This window comes from Triturus cristatus, chromosome 9 (assembly GCF_964204655.1).
Source record: "Triturus cristatus chromosome 9, aTriCri1.1, whole genome shotgun sequence".
NCBI lineage: Eukaryota > Metazoa > Chordata > Amphibia > Caudata > Salamandridae > Triturus > Triturus cristatus.
In genome coordinates, this window is record NC_140592.1 from 161,275,820 (window position 1) to 161,286,855 (window position 11,036).

General features: G+C 43.9%; 1 protein-coding gene across 4 annotated transcripts in view; it reads right to left on the reverse strand.

Annotated features, from left to right (window-relative positions):
• Window positions 1-11,036, reverse strand: part of ERC2 (ELKS/RAB6-interacting/CAST family member 2) — a 2,271,945-nt gene that overhangs the window by 441,251 nt on the left and 1,819,658 nt on the right. The window lies entirely within an intron of this gene.

An 11,036-nucleotide genomic window follows, 5' to 3' on the forward strand; every position in this document is an offset into this window, starting at 1 on the left:
CTTGTGTTATATTTTCACATTTTCCTGCGGCAACATCCTCTGCCCTGAAAACCCAGTCCTGCAACTGCTTCATTGTTCAGCAGGATATTAATGACTGTGGTTATTTTAGTGCCCAGCTATGACACACAAATAAGTGTAAGACTCCTGTGATAGAAGGGACCTTCATAGGTCAGTAGCAGAGGCTACTTATCTGCATTACCCCATGCTTGAAAGTGCATTTATTCAATTAATGGGACAAGAAAATGAGACGCCCATGGCCATAATTGAAGAAAGGAAAGCACCACCTTTCACAACCCCACCGCTTGTGGTTCCTCTGCTGGAGGGGGCTGGAGGTGAACAATGGGTGGTGTGGCAGAAACCATGAACATTGCTTCAATGTTTCCCATTTACCATTCAGGACCTGCACTGCACACCAGCATCATGAATTACCGCATCAAAATATGCTATTGCCAGAGCCCCTGATAATTGTTGTATTTTATTACCTCAAATGCAGTCCAAGGGACCATTTTCCCTGAACCAGGGCCAATGGCACTCTTGCTACATTACTGGCACCGTCATTGGGCCCAATCCTTATCCACACCACATAAGATGCACATTAGAATCTGGGACCCAGTATTTTGTCCAAACCATGTAGTACATTACACTGTCACGAATTAAAGCTAATATATGCCTATCGTAAGGCCAGGCCGAGGTTATTGGGAAGCAAATAAACACAAGCCTATCCCCTTCTTTGCTTCAACATAATTCAATCCCGCAATCACAATTTATTACATTCCATAGAGTGATAACCTGGTTTGCTGTAGCGATTTATTCGTCCATCTATGCTGCTATATGTCTGAACACTTTTTAAGTGATGAATGGAAATCTAAACCAATGAACCTTCACAAAGCTTTGCCTACTGGTGCAGTATTTGATTCTTCATGTTTGCATGATCAGATTTTGACAAAAAGTCCCCTTTGATAATACACTTTGCAAAAGAAAGGATTTGGGAAATCGTATTGCAAAAAAGATCATGCTCGTTCAAACCTCCTGGTATTACAGGCAGGTCACCCTACACTGCAGGACCACACTGGGCCTCTCAATACAGGTGGCCTTTTAACTAAGATGGGGCTAGTAACAGAAATCATAGTTTGGAGATTTGTGTGCATCTCTTGAGTTTCACTCAGAAACAACACCTGCCAAAAGTCGATGGAGTCTTCCAGTGAAAACACCAGGGACACTCAGAGGACTCGGGCCAAATTTAAAGGTTATTCTTATTTCTACGGGTACCCTAAAGCTGTAACACATAATATCTGGGAAGTCAGCCTCTAAGGGAACTTATTGTATTGGTAACTCTGGGGGCAGAGTTGCTGGGTACTTGGGTGGCTCGGTTAAGTACACAGATTATTTTACTGGACTAACTCCTCGATTTATTACAGCAGCCAATTCATGAGAGTAGGTAATGCTTATATATGGGTTTTCATATCCAACTTTGCAACCCTTGAGTAAATTTGTATGTGCAAGTAACCAACCCCCAAAAATTGGGAACACTTGGGGTTCACCCTAATCCCAATGAAAACCTCCTGACCCCTCTCCTGGGCAGGCACACCAGACGTTCTCACCCTAACTCCAAATGTATTATTGCACACAATTTCACCTAGTTCTAGGTTGCTTGTAGTCCTTTAAGCTCCATAAGTAGGCATATATGTCCTTCGACATGGATTCTGCAGCTCAGATTGTGAAGGGGTTGCTGGACTAAAAAAGAAACTCACTGGACCACTGCGGCAGCTGCTCTCCAAAACATGCAACAGAAGGGGCAGTGTTGTGTCTTGGGTCATATAATAGCTGCCACCCATTCACACATTGCTCTAACTTCCATTCCCTACTTTGCAGGAAATTTCTGCACAGAACAGAAGAACAAGTGCGGGACTTGATCTGACATTACCACACATTTATATTTCTTAGTACAGTAGTTGCAGGGGACACTTTTTCCACTTCCGCCTGGCTTAAAATGCTGCTCATGCATTTAAGGATGCAAAGGCTACATTGGGTTGGCTGCATGTATTTTGAATGTATCACAAGAAGTGGGTCCAGGTTCACTGGATCCACATTAGTAACACTTTCCAAGTACATATGGACAACCATCTTAACCAGTGCATCCCTAAAAACATGAAAACCATTTTAAGTCAAGCTCAGTAGGCTTTGAATTGCTTCATGATGAACATTATGACCAGTCAGACTACAATTTCTGAGCGAGTCGGGAAACCAGCTCTTAGTGTTTCTAGACCTGTGGGTTTTATTATTATTATTAATTAAATTAGCACAGTTAATTAAAACCATTGCAATAGAATGTCATCATAGCGCAGTTACCACATTAAAAGCAAAAACAAAGAAAATCATCAAGTTTAAGTTCATATACATACAACTAACAAGGCAGTCTTGTAGTTACTCTTATAATGACGGTTTCCAAAGCCAAGGATAAAGTCATTTAGTACAGAGATACTAGGACAGGGGGCGAAACAAGTCTGTGATAAGTTTTTGGGGGGGAGGAACTGGAAGGGCAGGGGCAAGAGAGGGTAAAAGGAGATTGTCCAAGAGTCTCACATATTTTCCAGACCTTGCAAGCACTTGAATGTCTAGGAAAGTAAAGCAAAGGGCAGATGCCTCCCTACATGTTCTGATACCCCTTTTTAAATATAAGGGTTTTAAAAGAAGCCTTCTGGGAGCGTCAAGGGTGGGACAACAGCACAGAAGAAGCAACCATGATTCAGACCTGTAGTTGCACAGTCTGCAGACCCCCTCCTCACTTGTTGGAGCCCATCAGTTGAAGGGAGTGGAGCGCAAACCTAAGAGACGCATGAACATTATATTCTTCTGGGCCACTGTGTTCAGACTTTCCAGGAGGTAAGATTGAGGAACCCCAGGGAGGTATGACTTATTCAAGGGAAGCAGGATAGTTGTTGTTTTTAGACCCTGGATATCCATCTGCTAGAAATTTGTCTGATCTGCTTATTGATAACCCTTATCCAGACTGTGTATGGAATAGTGTCTGCGGTTAGTAATGAATTGTCGATGTCTAGCGTTCTTATGGCCTTTATAATTTGACGGTTCCACGGATTCCCAGAGCTGGCAAGAGTTTCTTTTAACCAGGCTTTTAGGGTCTTGTCTGCGTCTTTTAGACCTTAGCTGTGGGAGTCATCAGTAAAGGCAGCACAACGAGATACAGTAGAAGAGGGCCTAGTGATAGGGCCCACACTCCTACAGATGCTTCAGAGGATCAAATTCACACTAGAAGTAATGCTCCAATTATGGCAAGGAAAACCACTTAATTGGGATATGTTGTAGGAAAAGAACAGCAATATTTCTAGACCCGAAATAAGTGAGCAGTCCTTGATTAACTGTTACAGTCCTAAAATCAAGGCGGCCTCAGATGACAGTAACTCCGACAATGAGATGCATGCCATCCTCACAAAATGGGACACCTAGGAAACCTACAAGGACCCCTTGAGATGCAACATCATGATTTAAGGTCAGAAAATATCGTCCCTCATCAAAACAACTCATGACCATTTAACAATTATTTATGTTCCCAACCAACACTCATCAAATGAAGGATGCTAATTTCTAGTTGCTGGATCCACTGTAAAATGATTGATAGGCCAGGGAGACCACCAGGCATTAGAAATGTGTATGTTATGCACATAGACAGAGGGACACTGATCATCTGTGGCATTGAGTAAGATCCCATCTTCATAAACTTTGCCATGAGTCTAAGCCAGGGTGAGGTGGCCAACACGGTGAAAGAATTAGAGGACGCATTTAAAGGGATGGGTAAACTAAATGCAAACAAATACATTTTCATAGTGATGACAATATTCAATTAATGGTTCTTGGATATCACCAAAACATCACATTTCCCCGGATAATGCAACTGTAGCAAACAACCATGGTGCTATAGTGGCAATTAACCAGTTCAGGGCTCATGACGAGCTCAGCTCATCATGAGTCACAGTGGAGCTGTGCTCATGATGAGATGAGCTCGTCATAACTGCCGCGGCCCACCCACGCGCGATTAATTCCCTGCCTGTGTGGGAGAATTAATGAGTGGGCCGGGTCGTGACGAGCTCAGCTCGTCATGAGCACAGCTCCACTGTGAGTCGTGACGAGCTGCGGCCCCCCCCGCACCGCGGGAAATTACCCCCGCAGGGAAGGGGTTAAAATGCTGTTATCTGGGGAAATTAGTGACCCAACCCCTACACAGGAAGGAAATTCAGAGTATGAGATATGCTTACTTGAGATATGCAATTTGGGTGTAGCTGTTAAAATACTGATGTGGGAATCATTGTGTGTGCAAAAATGAATTTAAAATGAAAGCAAGACTAATTTAACACAAAGGCAACACCAGAAATGATAGAAAAATATCACGATTGGGCAACATTTCCACACAAATTCAAAATGTGAGCCAACTTAAATACCAAGTTATGCAGAAGACAGACAAAAAAACCTGACAGAGACAGTAATAAACTCCTTCTCCAAAGACAGTCTTTTTTAAAATAAAAACTCTATGCAGTCAGCACACAATAGGAGTAAATGACCATATGGAGATGTTCTGCGCTATATGATCTGTAAGCTTCTAAGACTTTTCATTGTGTATACAAGGGTGTTGATATGAATTTGTTTACAAAATGCAGCAATATCCTCTTTGTGACAATCACCCAAATTTACAAGTACCTTGTTTTGTTACTTACCTCACATCAACAAAGTATTGCTGTGATTAAAAGCATATTTACTTATTGTTGGACCTGGCCATTTCTGTAGGGTCACCCCAGGTTTTTGCCTTCTTCTGCCTTTTTTTGCTGAACACATTTTTGTTGCACTTTCTCTTTGTTAATCAGTGGTAAAGTACTTATGCTCTCTCCTTTAAACATGGTAGCATTGGCCTATACTTGATTGGTACATTTAATTTACTTGTAGGTCACTGATATATGATACTATATGTACCTAGAGCATGTAAATTAAATTAAATGATACAAGTAGGCTGCAGAACTCATTGTGCCACCGCACAGAAAACCATGTCTCAGCCCTGCCATTGCAGCCTGTAGTGCAGTTTTAAATTGCCATTTCGAGGCTTAAAGCTTCCTTTTTAGTACTTATGAGGCACTCCAAATGTAGGCCCTAAATGTCCATAGGGGACGATGCATGGTATTTAAAAAGGTGGACTTGTACTTAAGTTTTATATATCCTGGCATTCAAAACCCTCCAAAGTCATTTTTCACTGTAGCTACCAATGGAAAAGCAATGGATTGCATTATAACTCCATATAGTGCATAACTTCATTTTGGTACTAGCTAGAAAAATGATTCAAGGTCTCACTGGAAAGGGAATTTAAAATCCAACCTAATGTTCAAGTCAGATTTTAAGTTAATTTTTCGAAAATGTACTTTTAGAAAGTTGGCATTTTCCTGTCCAAGCAAAATACGCCTAGCTGCCATTGCCCAGGGTGACCTGATGGTTAGTGGTTTTACTGGGGTGTGTTGTGTAATCCTCCCAGCTAGTGGACAAAGGGATTGGGTGTGGAGAGGTTAGCGTCTTCCTGACAGGATGGCTTGGGTGGAGCTGTGCCCCTGTTCTGAATGCATTGCACTTCAAAGGGTAGGCTGGGACCGGTGCCCAACCCTTCCTGACTTTTGAAGATGCCTACTCTGTCACTGGCAGATGCAGTTCACACCTGGTCCAGCCTGCCCTTTGTTTCACTAGCCAGGCTGGAGCTGAACCCAGAGGAGAAGGAGGAACTGACCACAACCAGTTTTAAAGTTCGACAAAGGGGTGTTTCCCTCCAACAGGCTGGCACTGGGCATAAAAGTGGCACTCTAGGAACCTGAAACCAGAACACTCCTGGTACTTGTGAAGACCCAGAAGGACTACCCTGCTGTCTGAAGCTGGAAAGAAGACTGGACCTTACTGTCTTGAACCCAGGACCCCAGAAATTACTTAAATGGTCAGTTGGCTGACCTCCAGGAAAACCCTGCTGCCTTAAGCTGGAAAGAAGACTGGACCTTACTGTCTTGAACCCAGGACCCCAGAAATGACTCGAATGGTCAGTTGGCTGACCTCCTGTGTGAAGGACAGTGATACAACAAGCTTCCAGAGGCCTTTTCTGCATCCACCTTACCAGACCAAACAGGACCTGTCCTGGTACCCACTGCTGGCCTCTGTGGGAGTGAGTCCTGACCCCCAAGTTCTCTCTTTAAGGTCCATGACCCTTGGCTGGAGTCAGAGTACACTCCTCTGTGCCTAACTGAAGGTTCACCGGATCCAATGCGGAGCGATGCAGAGCCCAGCAGAGCAGCACAGCTCTTAACCAAAGGCTCCACATGATCCCACTTTGAGCGACACAGAGCTCCACACAGCCATGCTTGGCGATTCCTGACAGGGAACCTCACCAGATCCAATGCAGATCCACACTGCACAGCTCCTTGCCAAAGACTTCACCGGATCCTCACTAAGTGAAAAAGAGCCCCACAGCACCTGACCGAAAGCCTTACTGGAACAAACGCAGAGCAACGTAGGACAATATAGAGCCTCGCAGAGTCGCACTGCACAGTCCTTGCATCGAAGCCAGAAGGTAAAGATTGCCATCAGGATGAACCTGGTCCTGTACCCAGCTTGTGCTCTATCATGGTCGGTCGGAACTTGTGATTTTGTGCTGGTCCGGCACAACCATATCCCGTAGTTAGTGCTTCTCACCTTTTGGTGTTATTTTTACCTAAAAATTTCAAAACTCATAACTCTGGCTCTACTGAATGAATTATTGTAATCTTGGTGTCATTGTATCTATTAAAAAGTACTAAGGTTTGGGGTTTTTCTCGTGTTGTATCTTACTTAATTATTTTTGTTGTTTGAGTGCTGCTTAAATACTTTCTACATTGCCTCTAAGTTAAGCCTGACTGCTTTATGCCAAGCTATCAGAGGGTTAAATAATGGTTAATTTAGTGACTTTCGAGGTTCACCCAGACCAGGATTTCGATCAGAGGCTGCTCTTCCACCATTGGCGGTGGAGCGTTGCCCAACTCATAAGAGTCAATCACATAAAAATAAAATGATAATGAAACAATATAACATTTTTCTGTGACTGGCCCTGACATGTGTGTAGGGCAATGAGAGTGAGGAGTGGTGGGCACTTAGAAGTGCGCATGTCAGTTTGGCCGACCGTCTTAGTCCGGCCAAACATACATGCACACTTCTATTTCGTCAACCCAGCTGTGTTGCACAGCCGGGTTGGAGAAAAGCCGCAGCCTCCCAGGCACTGTCTGAGCAGCAGATCAGGCTGCTCAAACCAATCCTGGTGCTGCTCTCATAACATGAGAGCAGCGTCTGGATTGGCTGACGAGCCTGTGCTTTCCTCAGAAACTGCTGAGGGAGAATCATTGAGGGGGCCGTTGGTGTTGGAGGCAGTGGCATTGAAAGGTACGTTTTTTAAATTATTATTTTCCCCTTAATTCCCTCCCCACCCTCCCCCTCCAACTGTCCCCCGCCTCCCCACTTGCATTTTGTGACCACCGTCACTCATTTTGATTATTATTTGAGGTGGGATCTTATTTCCTTCAACCAATAATGCAATTTCTTACAGTGTTTATGGAGGCTATCATAGTCCAGTGAAATACTGTATTGCTTCTTTTCAGGCAGGAGTGACGGATGTAACCTCCTGTCATCGAATCTCAAAATTACAATGATTGGCAAAACTAAGGTGGCCAGAATCCCTTTTGCTGTTTCTACTGGATGAATGATAAGGCTCATGCCGTATCTCACAAGGCAGCATCACAGTTGCTGCTTCTACTGTAGGCAGGTTTGAGTCCCTACCACATCTCACAATGCTGGTGGCAATGCAACTTTGCTGCCTCTTCTGCAGAAACGTAGGTGCCTAAAACGTACCTCAGAATGCAGAGGGCTACGTCACATGTGCGTCTTTGTACTGCTGGAAGGTCAGTGGGCCTGGAGAATTTCGGAGGTCTGGGGAGGGTTTTATTTCTTGCATTGAGGCAGGTGTGACTAGAGCAAGTTGCTGTCATATGATCTCAAAAGGACAATAAACAAGGATTGACAAAACTAACAAAACTTATGGCGGATATATCAAAAAAGTAATGTATACATTTTTATTTTCATGCATTTGCATATCAAAACCAGACTGTTTGGCTTATCTAATTTCCTCTCTACAAGTTGTAATGGGTTTCTTTGACTTGGGATCAAGTGTTCCTTTATTGTGCAGTTTATTAATGCTGACTTTTTTATATGTTGGCTTTAAATTGTCTTTTACTCTGAAGAATTCTATTGCATTGTGGTTACTCTTCTGACAATAAACATCCAAATCGTTACTAGATACTTCTCTGGTAATTGTGTGTGCACAGAGGACTCATTGTGTGTGTTAAGTACAACACAGGGTTAAAGAAGAGACAGGAACTCAGTTGACAGTCCCCATCCCCCTTTGTGTGACTAACTTGAAGAGACCCAACTCTCGCCAACATCTCCAACTTAACCTTGATCAGAACTTTAATTCCGTGTTTTTAAAAAGTCTTTCATGTTTTTAAGTAAACACGCATCCACCATGAAGGCACATGCAACGCTCGTGGAAAGGCAGCAGGGATGTGTGTGATGTCTTTACATTCTAAAGGTTTTAGGCAATGTTCTTATGGAGTGAAATGAAAATCCCTGATTGACTGGTAATAGGCACTGAGGCTTAACAGCAATCTGTAGCTGTAAAACTGCAATATTAAAGCTCTCCTCTCAAAATATTTTAGCAAGATGGTATTAGGAAAGTATGCTTTGATCAGTCATCTGGATGATGTTAACATTGCATCTTTCATGAATGTGCTTTACATGAAGGGGACCAATCCGACATTTTGCTAAGGGAGATGAAGATAATGACATAATACTGTGATGCTGCATTTACTAAACATTTTTTTTCTGTTCAGCTTCAGACAAAAAGTCAGGAAAGTTTCCGTGATCTTTAAGCCGCTTGTCTCTTTTAGGTACAATGCAAAGCATTATATGTGGAAGCTATTTTTTTCGAGGACAGATCGTAAAGTGGTTTTGTATAGGAGAAGTCTGTAATAATGCTCGAGGCTGTGAGAGTCTGGAGTATCAAGGGCTGGCTTCCTTATTAAATCATTGTGGGCGAAATGTATACATGCTCTCAGCTCCCGTGGCTGCACACAGCTTCAAACAGTCCTGCTGGACGGGGGGTGGGGAAGGAGGCGCAGACGCGAGGCATGACTTTATAAGGTATTCCAGAAAGGAAGACGCTTTGTTAATTGCTAATAAATGCTCGGTGACGATGAGGTAGTGGCAAATCTCAATGGACGTGCCTTTGCAATGCGCCAAAGACGTGCACTTTGCAGATTATTCTGCAGAGGCAGTCCTTAACTTGTAAAACAATAGGTGCCAGGGCACAAAGTTATGCTCATAAGTCTGTGGCGGGCACTATTGAACGCTGGTGTGCCAAACACCAAGGCTGAAGTCTTGGCTCCCGCCCACCAGGCACCTGCCTCCCTGGCCCTCGCCACCGTCCCCTGCATCCATCGTACTCGAACTGGAGGACGCTCCTACTCCCACCCCGCCACTAAGGCCTGGAACGACCTCCCCATCCACCTCCGAACCTTCTTCCTCCCGCGCCGAATTCAGGAGCAGCCTCAAGACCTGGATGTTCGAATAGCCCCTCTCCACGCAGTGCCTGTATACCCCCCCCATAAGTGTGCTTTACAAATACTGATTGATTGATTGATTCCACCTCATGCCTCTTAAATCTACCACAAGACACTTCTTGCCCCTTCATCTCACCCTTGCAGGTTCTGCTTTCTCCCTTTGTCACTGTCGTTCTCTTCCTCTTTCTTTTTACCCTTCAGTATTTTCCTTATGTTGCTCAATGTCAAAGTGTGATTAAGAAAACTAAGTGCCTGTCCCCAAAAGTGAGAGCCTTGTGGCGCCCACCTACGACCACTGGCTCAAATTAAGTATTGTGCAAAGGAAGAGAATAATGTCCTGTAGCACATAGGCAAAAGTGTTCTCCATTGCTTATGACAAGGGTGGCCAGTGTAGGTCCAGGAGGGCTGGATCCATGCCTAATTTTCAGGATTATCACTGATTATATAACTCATAAATGTATCCAGCTGTCCTAAACTGCTAGGGATATGCAAAAATGACAGGTGAGAACAGGGCACAGTTACTGTTCCCCAATGCCTCATACATATAGCAGAAATGGTTGCAGGTTCTGCTTGCACCCACGCAGTCATTTTCATTGTCGGACATGTTCTAAATCGAAGCTTTAGAAGGAATTTGCTAGAGAAGGGAAAATCTAGACAATCAATGCTCTTGGCAAAGCATCGCATTAATTTCATATGTGGGACCTAAAGGAAAAAAAAAGTCAAAAGGAATTTAGAAGTGTAGGATCAGAAACCAGTGTATTCTTTACACTGCTAATGTCAATGGATAGGCAAATGATCAACTTGACAATTTTAATTTAGTAACAAGCCTTATAAAGAACTTGAATAATTACTAACAGCCTCATTTAGAGCCTGGTGGGTGGTCCACCATTGCAGTGGGGGCCATGGTCCCTGCTTCCCAGGCAGATGGCCACCACTCTACTTAGAACCCCCTGAATATGTGGTGGGCATCTATAAAGGATGCACTGCAGAGGCTGCAACAAAGGCTGTTAACTTTGCTCAGTGGGCTTCATATTGGCTGTGCCCAGTTAACAAAAAACAAATGGCCCTAGGTTGCAGGAAGTTTTTTCCATGAGTGGGCACAGGATCCATTCCCTGCCCAGGACTGCCCTTCCTTGCTTTTCATGACAGTTCCGGAAATTCACTGATGGTCACCTCACCCTGAACAGAGTAGGCTGACTGGCACTAGGCCATGGTGCTGGTGGGGCCACCAGATCAAGGGTTTCTATTGGCAGAGCCAGCTGAGTCTATGCCAATATTAAATTACTGTGGGGCTCCTACCCTTTCAAACTCTGAAAAGCCTCTTAAGTGTCTCTAAGGATGTTCTAGCTGTGCAAGACA